This window comes from Mauremys mutica, chromosome 1 (assembly GCF_020497125.1).
Source record: "Mauremys mutica isolate MM-2020 ecotype Southern chromosome 1, ASM2049712v1, whole genome shotgun sequence".
Classification (NCBI taxonomy): Eukaryota; Metazoa; Chordata; order Testudines; family Geoemydidae; genus Mauremys; species Mauremys mutica.
Genome location: NC_059072.1, coordinates 97007870 through 97022712, shown reverse-complemented (window position 1 = coordinate 97022712; position 14843 = coordinate 97007870). Strand labels below are relative to the sequence as shown.

The following is a 14843-nucleotide window of genomic DNA, read 5'->3' as shown; positions in this document are numbered from 1 at the left end:
ACGACACTAGCTGAAAATCTAGCCCACGATCTGTGGTGTTACTTGGTATTTTTCATCCTTATTTATCAGACAAACCCTCTCTCCGGATCCCGTTGTGTTACTAAAATATTCACCCAAGCCTGTTGATAAGCTCCCCAGAGGAACAGCATAATGTGTTTGGTAGAGATCTAGTCTGTGATATGGAAAATGATATTTATAAGGGAAGATAAGGCTTATATTTTCAACTCCTACCTGGACTGACCTGGTGGAGTTTAGCCTTGAAGAAGAATAATGTAGCAAAGTGCCCTTAAAGATTAAAATTGATTTTATTTTTTTACAGCTTTGCTGTAAAGCCTTGGGCTGAGGTACAATTTGCAGTTATAATTACAGTATATTAAATACACAGTTCTTATTCGTAGCCTTCACTCCTCTGGCTCAGATACCTTTGGACCTGTGACCTTAGTGTTTTACTCAAGTGTTCTCTCCATAATGATCTCATTAAAAGTTGTGTCATGTAAGGATGGAGGTAACAGTCCTTCCTCTCTCAGTTACTGAAAAGGCTTTAGTTATATAAATTAACAGGCTACATGCATCCTCTCAGAAGCTTGTCAGGCATTTTCATACACATTTGGGGAACACTTAAATGAATAATGTGGAGGGCAAGTAATTTTTATTAATTGAAGCATGCTATTTATTTCAGTGTCCTTATTACTGGATGGTCACATGGGGGTGGTACAACATTGAAGAGATGAGGAGCAGGCTTGCGTCTTGACTTAAGACTCATATTACCCATATGAGAAGCAGGGAGTAGTGGCCTCTTCCAGGCCAGCTCCCAGTGGAAATGGAAAGCAATTTTAGCTCCCAGACCCCTATCCGGTAATGGGAATGAGAAGTAGGAGGGTCACCTCTCAAATACATAATGGAGAAGAGAGCACACACTTATTTTCATGGCATTGTTACTATTTATTATTATTTTATTATGGTTTTTATGACTTTTATTTGATTTATGAAGCATGAACAATGTGCCCAGTCTTATATATGATACATACATAAATACAGTCTGCCCTGGGAAGCGTTGGTTTCCTCAATTCTTCTCCTCTAGTATAAAGGAGGGACAGAAAAGGCATTAAACTGAGGGTTCGTATTTGCAGCCATCACAGTAGAAGTGAATCTGAGGGCGATTGGAATGAGGAGGAGGTAGGATCCTGGTATCTCTAGAGCAGTTGAATATCCCATATGTAAGAAGGTAGGCACAGAGCTGGGCATGGAAGAAGGAGATGAAAGGGAATAAGCAAGCAATGACAGGTGCAGAACTGTGCAGGGTTAGTGATTCATGCATGCCTGGAGGGTATTCTGACCAGTTTGGAACCAAGTTCCTTCAGCACATACACCGTCTACATGTGACACTTTAACCATGCACCTTGGAGCCCTATTCTCCTGCCTCAGGATAGAAGTAAATCCCACTGGCTTCAACAGCTATTATTTGTATCCTGCGGCAGGAGAATTGAGCCCTGGGGTGTCTTCTTGTGCCTATAAAGTGGTCGTTTAAATGTCTTATCTAAGAAGAGCTGGCTCGTGTAGCTTGCAGTCTCCTGACTGCATAGCCTAGAATCCCTTTTCTGTCAGCTAGGCACTCCAGCTCCTTCACTCCAAGCTATTTTATATGATCTTGAAGAGATTACCCACAAATGCCAAGATTTTAAAAGGTTAAGTTCAGCTGGAGCTAAAGATTCCAGTTAGCTGTGGCTCCTCTATAGCAAGCCAGGTTTTTGGGTGCAGGGGTCATACAGCAAGGTTGGGATTCAGTCAAGGAACCAAAAAATCACCAGTCATATCTTGTGCCAGCATTAATTGAAATCTTAATCTACTGTAAATCCAGCCAGTGGATTTAGGTTTGCTGGACTCAGCAGTTGAGTTCTTGGCATGATGAGATCCATTGAGCTTTGGCAAGCCTTGTCAGTATAATGGTTTGAGGGGGTCATCACAAACTGGTACCATTTAGAGCAGCCTTGGGGCTGCTCTAAATTGTGCTAGAGACCAAATTTGACCTCCTTTGCCTCCATTTCAGATGCAATGACCAGAACATCTGGCCTGGATATTCCTGATGGGGAAAATATTGGCCATAGCTGAGAGTATAAAATCAGCACAGACTGAGACAAAATGGGACAGATGATAAAAGTTGACCCTTTAGGGGAAAAAATATCATTCTGAAATGGGCTCAGTAATATGTTGGCTTAGGAGATTTTTTTTCTCCCGCAGTCAGGTTCTTGTTGGCAGAATGACCGCTGCTGCGGCAGTCAAAGCCTCAACACGTGCTAGTTTTCTAAAGCTATCTTTTTTGTTCTTCATCTCAACGGGAAGTGTCTGTGTTTTGATTTTACTGTCTGCATTAGTGTTTAGTCTCTTTCTGCTTCTGTTACATTCAAACACACATACAGCACACCATTATGAACTAGTAAACTTCATTAAAGCAATTCCAAATCATTGTTACTTAGCTGCTTTGAATGGAAGTATTGACTGCTAAATGATACATGGTTTAGGGAGTGGCAGTGGCAAACTGGCCTTGAACCTTTGGGTAACATAAAAATGGCCATACTGGGTCAGACCAATGCTTCATCTATCCCAGTATCCTGTCTTCAGACAGTGGCTGGTGCCAGATGCTTCAGAAGCAATGAATAGAACAGGGAAATTATCAAGTGATCCATCCCCTGTCATCCAGTCCCAGCTTCTGGCAATCAGAGGCCAGAGCTACCCAGAGCATGGGGTTGCATATATATGTGCCAACATTCCACTTTCCCCAAGGTTGATCTACCCCCGCTCTGCCCTATGCCCTGCACCCACTCCACCCCTTCCCCCAAGGCCCTGCCCCGCCTCTTCGCGCCCCCATTCCACCCTCTCCCTCCAAGCGCCTCCTGCACGCCACTAAACAGCTGATCATGTTTTGCAAATTCATGTTGGTTTCGCCAACTTTTGTGCCAGAGAAAACAAAACACCACCAAAATAATCCAAAAAATCTAAACATTTTGTTTTGACATCTTCTACATGAAACTTTTTGAGTTTTTTATTTGAAATGACTTTTGTTTAGAAATTTCCTTCAAAATTATTTTCTTAAAATTTCAGAAATGCTGAACATTCAAAATCTAAACAAAAATGTTGTTTTAGATCAAACAAAATGTTTAATTCAAGCCAAAACAACATTTTTTTGTCAGAATTGCCAGCTAACCGAAAAATCTGTTATTCACCCAGCTCTAGCTGCTGGTCCTCCAATGACTTCCCACAATTCCCTCATATGCCCAAAGAAGATAGACAGGCTCTCCCAAATGCAATGTGAAAGAATTCATTGAGTCAGCTTACTGCAGCAGAATGACTCATGGCATGTTTGGATATTACGAAAAACAATTTAATTTGGAGGGTGGTGAAGCACTGGAATGGGTTACCTAGGGAGGTGGGGGAATCTCCTTCCTTAGAGGTTTTTAAGGCCCGGCTTGACAAAGCTCTGGCTGGGATGATGCAGTTGGTGTTGGTCCTGCTTTGAGCAGGGGGTTGGACTAGATGACCTCCTGAGGTCTCTTCCTACCCTAATCTTCTATGATTCTGTGTGCCCTCAGAAGTCTTAGCACCACACGAATGAGTGCAGTGCCAGTGTGGAGACAGCACTCAAATGTTATTTCACAATTTGGCTGCTCTCATTCTGCCTAGGCTAACTCGAGAGGAGTAACTCCACTTAACTCTGCAGTGAAGACATACCCTATTCGAGGGTCACACGCTTTGTTGCTTATGTAGGCTGAGCTGTACACCCAGCTGGGTCCTAGCACTCCCATTATGGCTGGATCTCCCGCCCCATCCACTCTGGTCAGATCCTATGACTTTTGGTGAAAATCAGAAAGCTGGAAAAGCCTGAGTTCCAGAAAAATCAAATGTTTCCAGTTTTCTGATTTTCACCAAAATCCACAGGGTTCTGACCAGAGTTGTGGGGGCACAGAGTTGAATTTAGGGCCTTCCTTCACTCTGCTACAGACTATCCACACAATCATCAGTCTACTCCAGAGCAGGCCCAGAAGTGGAACTGGTCATTGGCAGAGCTGTGTAAGAAACTACTACGTCAGCCATCTCATTGTGGGCAGGGACTGGGCAGGCAGAGGTACTCCCAAGATGAGTGTTCCCACCTGTGTGAAACAATGGGGTCAATTGTCTCTGGGAGATCCCAAGGTATCCTCAGGGCCTGGAGTCTGCTTCTTCCCCGACCCGTCCCCTGGTGGAATAATCTGTGGGAAACTTGAGGCGTTTTCTCTCCTTTTCTGGTTTTCTCATGGGGAATGGCAGGAGTAGGGTGATCTTGCTGTTTGATAGTTGATATAGCCTATCAAATCCCTTGTAGGTTTCAAAGGCCTAATCTCAGAAAAATACCTTCTCTTTAGGCTTCCTAACATCCTCTTTCCCAGAGTTGCAATGTAAAACCTCCCCCTATCTTTTGCCTGCCCCAAAGTCATAAGCTTTGAATCACTGGTTGGGCCCACAGTTGAAGGTCCACATAGACTCTCTGACCGAATTCGGTGATGAATCCTGGTCACATGACACCTGCGGCACGTTGTGCATATGTGAAGAAGACAGACTCTCTTGCTGGCACTCTGCTTACGAAGGAGTCAAACTCACTGCAGCCTCAGAAAAGTCCTATTATCTTTCTTTTGATTTGAAATTAGTACAATTTTCATTTTGGTTTGAAATTAATGAGCTTTTGCCAGGAAGTTCCACAAAAACCTCTGTTGTTCTCCTGCATGGAGCATCTGAGTTTCTCGAGAGCTTCCTGCTGCTCATTCTCCACTTAATCCTCCACATGTATCATCACAAAGATCTCCATGCAATCAAGAGAACTCACAGACAGAAGATTATACATGATAAGGACTCCAGTTGAGAATAAACAATGGGAGCAGATGTACACTTGAGAAAGAGAGCACCTTTTTCATGCAAATATGCCTTGTAATTAAAAGGGGGGAGGGGAGAGAGAGAAACAGCAAATATATGAAGTGTAGAAAATATACCAATTTTCTAAAAGGAATTGCCAGTGATCCTGGCAATCACTGTTGCATAAATCTAAATTCTATACTTTGAGGGAAAATAAAGCAAATACAAAATGAAAAAAAAAACACTACACAGCTGGCGATAACAGAATCTTTAGCAATAGACAGCACAATGGAGCCCCAGTCCCAGTTGGGACCATCAGATATTACCATAGCACAAATAATACAAGATAAATCTTCACAAACAGACTTAATTTAAAAAGTAATGAAAATAGGGGATGAAGTCAGTAGGTGTATTACATTTGGATTTTTGTAAAGCATTTGATACCATGTCTCACAGAAACTTATTCAAATGATTTCAGTAGGAGTACTGCCACAGGGTCTACAAATTGGCTGAAAGAACATTAGCAAACGGTAATGATAAATAGCAGTGTTTTAATTTGAGTGGGGGGTAGCTCCTGGGGTGCTACAGGGATTGGTTTTATATCCTCTCTCATTTATCACCTTCATTAATTGATCTAGAAGACAAAGTAAATAGCATATTAATGAAATTCACGTTCAATACTGAATTGGGAGGAGCTTCAAACACTAGCGAGGACAAATAATAAAATGGCACCCAGAGAGATTAGAAGCAAGGACAGAAAATTATCCTTCCCTGGTGGATTAACAGTGAATAAAGAAGGGTAATTTACTTCTTCACATAACACAAGAACCAGGGGTCACTGGATGAAGTTAATAGGCAGCAGGTTTTAAACGAATAAAAAGAAGTACTTCTTCACACAACGCACAGCCAACTTGTGGAACTCATTGCCAGGAGATGTTATGAAGGCCAAAATTATAACAGAGTTCAAAAAAGAATTAGATAAGGTAGATTCACAAATGACTATTAGTCAAGATTGGTCAGGGATGCAACCCCATGCTCAGACGGCCAGAAACTGGGACTGGAAGACCGGTGATGGATTACTTGATGATTGCCCTGTCCTTTTGAAGCATCTGGCACTGGCCACTGTCAGAAGAAAGGATTATGGATTAGAGGGACCATTGGTCTGACTCAGTATGGGCCATACTTATGTTCTTATTTTGCCTTAGAACACCCCTCTGAGGTAGACAAGGGCTATTATCCCTAGTCTATATCAGGGAAACTGAGGCACAGAGAAGTTAAGTAAATAGGAAGTCTGTGGCAGAACAGAGAATTGAGCTTGGGTTTCTCAAGACCTAGGTTAGTGCACTAACAACTGGAACAGCCTTCCTCTCACATTGGCTCCTTCTTAGGCATGCTGGTCCTTGTTGGCGTGGGGTGGGAGGGTGACAGTCTGAAACTTCCTGCACCAGCAGGGGTGAATGAAGGTCCCTCTCTACACAGCTTTGATTCAACTCACCCTGGCATCCCTCCCTCTCCCTGAAAGTTGAGAGATGGGGCTGGCATTTCTAATGGCATCTTTTTCCTGACCATGCGATGGTTATCTATCACACTGCAAACCCAGTCCAGATAAAAAAGTCCTTCAGATTAATAAACATCAAACAGATATAATAATGTTGAGGGGGTTTTGGGGGGTAGGGGGGTTGGCTTGTTTGACCTAATTTGATACTGTTGTTGGAGACCTTGGAAAACCAGTAGCTGAATTTTGAGAAAAATGCTGGCCTGTGGTAGCCTACCATGGTGTGTTAATGTAACTTCAGCCACAAACTAATGATGAATGCTGTGGGTAGACTGATAATTTACAGGCTCCAGCTGTACTGGAAAAAGCTCATTTTGAACTATGTAGCAGAAGGATTTGTGGCAATTGGTATCTGTTAATCCACCAGGGAAGGATAGACCAGTTAATGATCCTACTTTTCCACTCCCTGTTGCCCTGCACTGCACTAAATCAGGTTCAGGTTTACTAGATTGGAGAAATCCTCATAAACTGTTATTGGCGCTGCAGTGTAGTATACTGTAGTAACATTCTGTGATAAGAGAATGTTTTGCAGTCCATCTACATACCTAGCTGGTGTTTGAAATTTGGAATATTTCTCCCCTCTAATTTCTTTTGTATCCATTCACAGAGATGCAGCAGCCGTTGCTGCCTTTGAGATTCCATTGCACACATTAGGAACGACACGCTGCATTAGGACTTTTCTTCTCTTAGTGTCTAGCCCTTTCTTAGCTTCTTATTCCCCAGTCCGAGTCTCTTGAATAGTTGTGTGGTATCCACCTTCTCTAAACTCAATGTGCTGCCCTTGTTTGAAAATCCGCCCACTTATTTTGGTGCCTAAATAGGAGTCTAAGCTCTTTTGAAAATCTGGCCTCAATTATGGGTGCTGAGCCCTTCTGAAAATTCTGGCCATAAATCTCTGTGTGCCTCAGTTTCCCACCGGTGAAATAGGAATAAGAACATATCCTTTGTCTGTCTTTTCTAATAGACTGTATGTTTTTCAGGGCTCTCTCTCACTATGCATTTGCAAAACATCTTGCACAAATTTCAGTCAGGGACTCTAAGCATTACCATAATAATAATTAACTAATTATGGCACATGTGCAAAACTGGGAGACAAGATAACTTGGTTCTAATTCCAGCTCGGCCAATGATTTGCTCTGTGACTTTGCGTAAGCCACTTACCCTCTTAGTTACTCCCTTTGTAAAATGAGGATAATACATAATTATATTCAGAAAGTGCTCTGATGTCTTCTGGTGGAAGGTAAGTACACGGTACAGCATGACTAATGTCTCTGATTATTTTCATTGTTACTTTATTATAAAAGGGTTAAATTGGGAGAAAGCCCTTTTCAGAAACTGCTAGAAGCAATATCATGCTCTCTAAGGTCAGATCAACTAATGAGAATTTGGTTTGAGGCTGTCACATTCCAGACTTGGAGTTTCATTGGCTGAGTGTGAGGCCATCTGCTCTCTGGGGAGACTATTTTGAGGGTGGAATTCTGCTGAAAGAACTTTCATTCCACCATGTGTAGTATAATGTAGTATAATTAAACTCAGATGCTATTTTCCTAATATCTGGACTCTGAATAACCACTGCCTCAAACCTACATCTGTTTCTGTTTCTGCTGGGGCACTCATTTTCCTTGGCGTCCTGTTTGCTGGAACAGCAGAGGCAATGGTCTTGCTCTGGACACCGGATGTTTAGGAGAAGCAAAGTTGCTAGCAGGTTTCTCTTCAGTGGGTTGAGTTGGCAGAGTCTGGCTCAGATGCCAGAAATCCACCTCACTGAAGGCTTGATCCAAAGCCCGTTAAGTCAACAGAAGTCTTTCCAGTCAATGGGCTTACACTCAGGCCCTAATAATAAAAGCGTTTTTTTCCTTGCTGGACTGGCAGAAGAAAATATTAATGTACGTGTTTAAATATCCTGGGTTTCTTAGAGAGAGATTCTGAAGGAGCTGGGTGTGTGTGTGCTGCTTTTTAAAGTCATCCTGTAGCAACCCAGTGGTAATCACACTTCCTGCCCAGAATTCATTCCCTGCAGGAGCAGAAAAGCAATGTCTGGCCAAGCAAAGAGAGAGAGGCCTGGCATGAGCAGCTTAGATCCACAGCCAGCAGTAAAAGGCTTTACCTGGAAGGCTTGCCTTGCTGGCTGGATCACAGATTTGTCTGGCATTTCTGGGATAAACCTAAGATTCTAATTGAAATGCATTTGGTGGCCTGAGTTCAGGCCCTATTAGGAAAGAATCCATGTCGTAAAGCAAACCAGCTTCACACCTGTTTCATCCCAGCTGGCAACTTCTGTTTGAGAAAGGCCCATTGCTGTGGTAAATTGTAAGATAATAATAAAAAATCCTATTCCCTGAAGGCTTTGATCAAAGGTCTTTCTCTTTTCTTTCTCTACCTTGTTTTCCTTCCTTATTTTTCTCTCTTTTCCCTCGCTTTGTCTGATTAGTACAGACAACTGTGTCTGACTGCCTCAGGGAGTGAATTGTGATTGTGAAAGTATTTATGAGGCTGGTGGGGAAGAGTGTATGTGTTTCACATACCCTTGTGCTGGATCGAAATAAAGTGAGATGCTAAGCAGATTAATAACTACACTGTAGTTTTATTCAGTATCTGCTCAGAGGCATAACTCCAGTCAGTTCTCTCTTCTGATCTCATTTCACTTCATGAAAACAAGGAGTCCGGTGGCACTTTAAAGGCTAACAGATTTATTTGGGCATGGTGTTTCAGTTAAATAGTGCCCCATACACCACCCCCACCACCCTTAACCTACTTTTCCTACTCCTGTACTCCAGGCACATACCCACAATAGGCACAGGCTAATAAGACACAGGCTGGGACTTGGGATAGCTGTTCCTGACTCTGCTACAGACTTCTTATGTGACCTTGGGCAAGTAACTTAGCTCTTTGTGCCTTAGTTCCCTGTCTGTCAATTGGGGATAATAATACTTCCATTGTCTATCTCGTCTAAGTGCTTCAGCACAAGGACTGTCTCTTACTACGTGTCTGTATCTTACCTAGCAAAAGGGGCTCCCAATCTCAGATGGGGCCTCTAGGCTTTGACATACGAATAAATAATAATACAATACAGGGTGATTCTTCTTTTTCAGCACTCCACTGAAGTCACTCCTCCATTCGCCTTTAAAACTTTGCATCTTGCTCTTGCTTGACAGCCTGCCCCATGATTGACAGAGCTTTGTGTCAAATTTCAATAATGCCAGGTTTTGGTACCCAGGTAATGTTGCCAACCCTCCAAGATTGTCCTGGAGTCTCTAGGAATAGTCATCTGATCAGGGACAGCTCCAGGCACCAGCACGCCAAACGCGAGGGCGGCTTGCCTGCGGAGGGCCCGCTGGTCCTGCGGCTTCGGCGGACCTCCCGCAGGCTGCCGCCGAAGCCGCAGGACCAGCGGACCCTCCGCAGGCAAGCCGCCAAAGTCAGCCTGCCTGCTGTGCTTGGGGCGGCAAAATGCCTAGAGCCGCCCCTGCATCTGATGAAACCTCGAGGAATACAACCAATCAAAACTGGCAACCCTATACCCAGGCTGGGATGACTGAAGGGCAGTGTCAGTGCTAGCCCATTGGGGGCCCTAAGCAGGAATATTTTCCCTCCCCCACACACACAACACATACTAATAATTAATAGGGTGGGGGGGCTTGAGATGCCCGAGACCCTAAGCAATTGTTTAGTCTGCTTATGCCTAGTGCCAGTGAAGGGGAAAACCTCCATTTGCTCCCAAGGCTTCCCTCCATATCTCATCGTGAGCGATCTGGCAAACTGGCAGAAAGGAACAGCTCGTCTACATTAGAAATAGCAAAAACTAGTCAAATAAAATAAATACATAGAAACCAAAGCGCAGCACATCCAGCTCATAACCATGTTTAGAACTGTTTGCGCACCTGACGCATGCCATTATGAAACTCTATTATTCAGTATATTTTTCCATCTCTCTATACAGCATATCATCTATCAATACTTCACCTATATTGCAGCAGTCATCAGATAGCCACCGCTGTATATTCGATTTACATCGGCAGCATTCACTATAATCTAGTTTTTGTAGCTATATACTAGCAGAAATGCAATATGAAGGTTTTGAAATCAAGCACTCTGAAGTCAAGGAAGCCTGGAAATTAATGATTTTCCTTCAACATTAGCTCAGCTGCACTGGATACACTATATGTTTTGTGGGAATATAAGAATGAACATAATAATACACAAAAAGTTTATATTATATGAATTAAATCTGGAAAGATGTGTAAGTGGGCTGGGTTAATGTTGTGGGTGAAGCCTTAATTTTTTGAATGCCCTGATATCTGACTGCTTGACCTCACAGGCTTAAGGCTGAATTGTTTCTGTTTTTTTAAAATGCTCCCTAAAGCTTGATGTGGGATGTGCAAGTATGCACAGCTAACTAATTACAGGAATGCACAAGTTCTGCTGCTGAAGCAACAAGAGATTGTAGAATAAAGAGGCTTTGCTCAACTTAAATTGCATCATCCTTTGTTCCAATACTATTATGCCTGTTGGTGACATTTGCTTTACCATATAATGACCAAAAGTGGTCAGAATTTCATTTGCAATACCAGATTTCCATCAACAAATGCTGCTATCCAACGCCATACCAGTGCACTGGCTGGTTCAGTATTTACTCAGATGAGTATCACTTGTTGAATCAGCAACAGCTGGGGTTTATATAAATGCTTGCCATTCAAGTGCTATCCATGCCCAACCTTCCTTAGCTTATGATGAGATTTGATGATATGACACCCTATGTTGCTGAGTCTGATATCCTGACTATATCCATCTATATGACTATGCATATCAACATATTTATCCACCTTTAGAGCCATTCCAGTACATACTGCCTTGCAGGTTATATTTCATTCACTGCCACAGATGGAGCATCTGTAGTGTGCAGAATCCAAGCCAGTCATGAGGCAGAGGGTTTCACTGATGCAATAGAGCTTTCTATTATAATGACCCTCCTGCCAGAGTTTTGGGGCCAAATTCTCTGCTGGTGTAAGTCCATTCATCAAGGTTGTGCAATGTCTCAGGGTCTTGGGTAACCCCTTGCTAAGCCCCAATGACCAAGTAGCACCAGTCTCCAAAAACGCCTTCTTTCACCTCCAGCTTGCTGGGAGACTTTGTCCCTTCTTGCCATACCTAGCCACTGCAATCCATGAATTGTCACCTTCAGACTTGATTACTGCAATTCATTGTGTCTGAAACTGAATGGGAAGATGATGCATAGGCTCCAGCTGGTACAGAATGGACTGCCTGCCTTCTCCATGGCTCAGGCTGCAGCCAGCACATCAGCCCAGTGCTCAAGTCCCTCCTCTGGCTCTCAGTCAGCTTCTGATGCCAGACTAATTTTCAAAGCGATTAATGGATCAAGCCCCAGCTACGCCAGAGACCAAATTTTGATCTATGAACCACTCTGATGCTCCCCTGGAACAGAGCAGATCACAAAGGCCAGGACAAGGCTCATGAGAGACTGGGACAAAACATTGTCAGTTGGGGAGAGGAGAGATTGAGAGCAATCTTCCAGTGGGGATCAGGTGAATCTAAAGTCTGACCATTTTAGGATACACTGCAAAGATGTTCTCCTTGAGAAAGCCTTTCCACCATAAATGATGCTTACAATTCAAACACCCCTTTTATTACCAAACCTCTACCAATTCCATCCCTGCCAAAAAAAAAAAAAAAAACCTCAGGCAGAGCTTTGTCTCCAAAAAGGAAGGAGTGCCAGAGTCTCCATGAAGTCCACTAGGGACTTCACTACTGCTATCAATTATATATGGAAGGCACTCTGAGACTACAGTGATGGGTAGCAGTATAAAACCCTGAGAGAGAGAGAGAGAGAGAGATTGAGAAATTTCACCCTCGGTCTCTAGGAAGCTGGATCTCAAAGAAACAGTTCTAATTTTTTGGTCTCCTGAAATGCAGTGCTCCACAAGGAAACTGCATTGAAGATGAGTGTATGCACGTAGGCTAACCCACCCAGATCTGATTTAATCCTAGTGTCTAATGCTTAATTTCACAAACTCTATCACTGTCATGGAAACTAGACCTGTTTCATTACCTCAGGGAGGTCTATGGAAGGTGCTGTAACTGAGGAGCTTATGCGCGAGCCCAGAAACCTCCCAGGGACAGCAGTAATTTCTAAATAGTGGAAAACACATGGGCTAAACCATCTTTTCCTTTTCTGTGGGGAGCTGCGAGGGAGGAGCACTGTCATAGCTTTAAAAATATTTGGCTGACCCTGCCAAAGAGAAAACTAATGTTCCACATCCTTCATTTTCCATTTATGAGACATGGTGGGTCTTTAAAACTGATTCTTAAGCACCTACTGCAATAACTTCTACAAGGAGAGAATGATTATTAACCACTTGCATTCTCACCTGAGTGTTTTGCAGAGAGGAACTATCAAGCCATAAACATGAAAGGGTAGGATTAAGGAAAGCTGCTCCCATTTTGCCCCACATGGCACTCTGGGAAGTGTTTATTGCCATGTAAAAGCTGTGAATTATATTTTCAAATTGAATTTTTCTACTGAAAATATGTTATTTTGGAGGTTTTGCAGGTGAATTTTTTCTCCTGCCCCAGTCATATGCCCTGGGTCAGGGCCTTGAAGTTAGATACCCCATCACATGACCACTGACTCCGGTGGTCTCTGTTACTGTAACCATCTTGCTGGAAAGCGACATCACTTGTGGCATCAGCACTGCAAGAGCGGAATATCAGTGATAGTCAACTAATTTCCATCCTGTAAACACATGATATATTCACACTTGTGAATATACTCATGACAACACACTGATGTTTTCAGCATGCTAACACTGCTAGCCAATTAACAAACTCTCCAGACCAGAGTAGCATCTGCAAAAGGAGATGCTAATCTGGTCTCTGATGTGCTGCAGTGCCCAAAGGGTGGACTCTCTCCATATGGTCTCTCGTTCCTTGCAAAGTAAGCACCAGTGTTGCTTTTGCATGTTTAATGACAGTTTTCTATAGCCCACTGAGCTTAGAAAATATTAGAGAAAAGTGTTGGGTGATTAAATTCAGCTGGAGCTTGGCCAAAACATCTCTACTAGTTCTTCAAAGTTTTGGAAAATATGCAGCAACAAGTTGCAGATAGCAAGTTCCAAAATGTTCCTCTCAGATTCAGGTTGTTTTGCATTCCTTCTTCCCCAAACTAACACCCACTGACTTGTCCTCCGCACTCACCCACTGGATTCTGTATGAGTGGATTTTAATATTTATAGAGCAAACAAATAACAAGCAGTTATAAGCTATGAGGCTATTATTCCATCAAGGGGTCCTGTTCTCATTCAGATCAGAACCCTTCTGATGATCCATAAACCACAAAAAAGATGTTTGCGTCCTTTGAACCCTTGATGGAATTACAGGCATGTGTGGTAAACAACTGCCTTTTGTTCGGATAGACTGGTTTTGGTAACCTCAAGCTCTTTGGATTGATTAGAACAAGGAGGAATCGGTTTGATTCCCTTCTGGGAGGTAAGGGCTGGCATTCAGTAATGCACCAATATCTCCAGCTTCCTAGTTAAGCGTAAGCAATGGAGCGCAAACTGTCATTTGTGAATTATGAAAAATGTGCCTCATTAGCTCAGAGCAATGCCTACGACATCTGCATACCTACTACATCAGCACAGATCCCCTCTCCCACCCACCCCCATTAGGAGCTATATGGCTCAGGGGCAACATATTATGTACAAGGATCTGTTTCCTTTTGCATTCGTGCCCTGTTGCTCTAGAGTCAATGGGAGACTTACTGTCACTGGGCAGCATAGGACAGAATATGGAGTCAAACTGAATGCCTCTTTCATTTGTTCACATTACCTGGCATGACTGAGCTGCGATGTGCTGCCTGCCCCACTGATACCCAGCACCTTTGTAGAGCTATGTAAACAGTGAATCATGATCACTATCATCACCATTCCCAGCCTCTGTAGCACTACCTCCTTCAAGCATCCTGAGCTCTACAGAGTACTGCCACTCAATCCAGTCTCCACTGTCTTATCTCCCGCCACCTTTACAGAATAGCCCCTACAGCTAGTCGGAATTTGCACTCCACAGGAAATTCAGAGATTTTGAATTTTGTTTTCGTTCCAAATCAGAACAAAAAGCTGAAATTTTGAAATTTACCATGCAATGAAAATTAAAAATCAGTGTGGAACTATCAAAATGCTTTGTTTTGATAATGACAAAACATTATAATATAATACAAAATATTAAATGTTGTATATAAATTAGCAATGAATAATTATAATAAAGAAAATATTGAACAATATTGTTTTAATATAATATAAAGGTCAAAATAAAGTCAAAATGAAACATTTTTACCTTACCGAAATGAACTATTTTGACACTATCAATTACAAATTATTGTTTCAACTTTTTC

At 42.6% G+C, this 14843-nt stretch overlaps 1 long non-coding RNA gene across 1 annotated transcript in view; it reads right to left on the bottom strand.

Moving 5' to 3' along the window:
- Nucleotides 1-1114: 1114 nt before the first annotated feature.
- The window catches only part of LOC123371380, a 44474-nt gene continuing 30745 nt past the window's right edge, over nt 1115-14843 (bottom strand). Inside the window, exon 3 of the long non-coding RNA XR_006579781.1 lies at nt 1115-1237. This is a non-coding gene — a long non-coding RNA (uncharacterized LOC123371380). The remainder of the gene's footprint in view (nt 1238-14843) is intronic.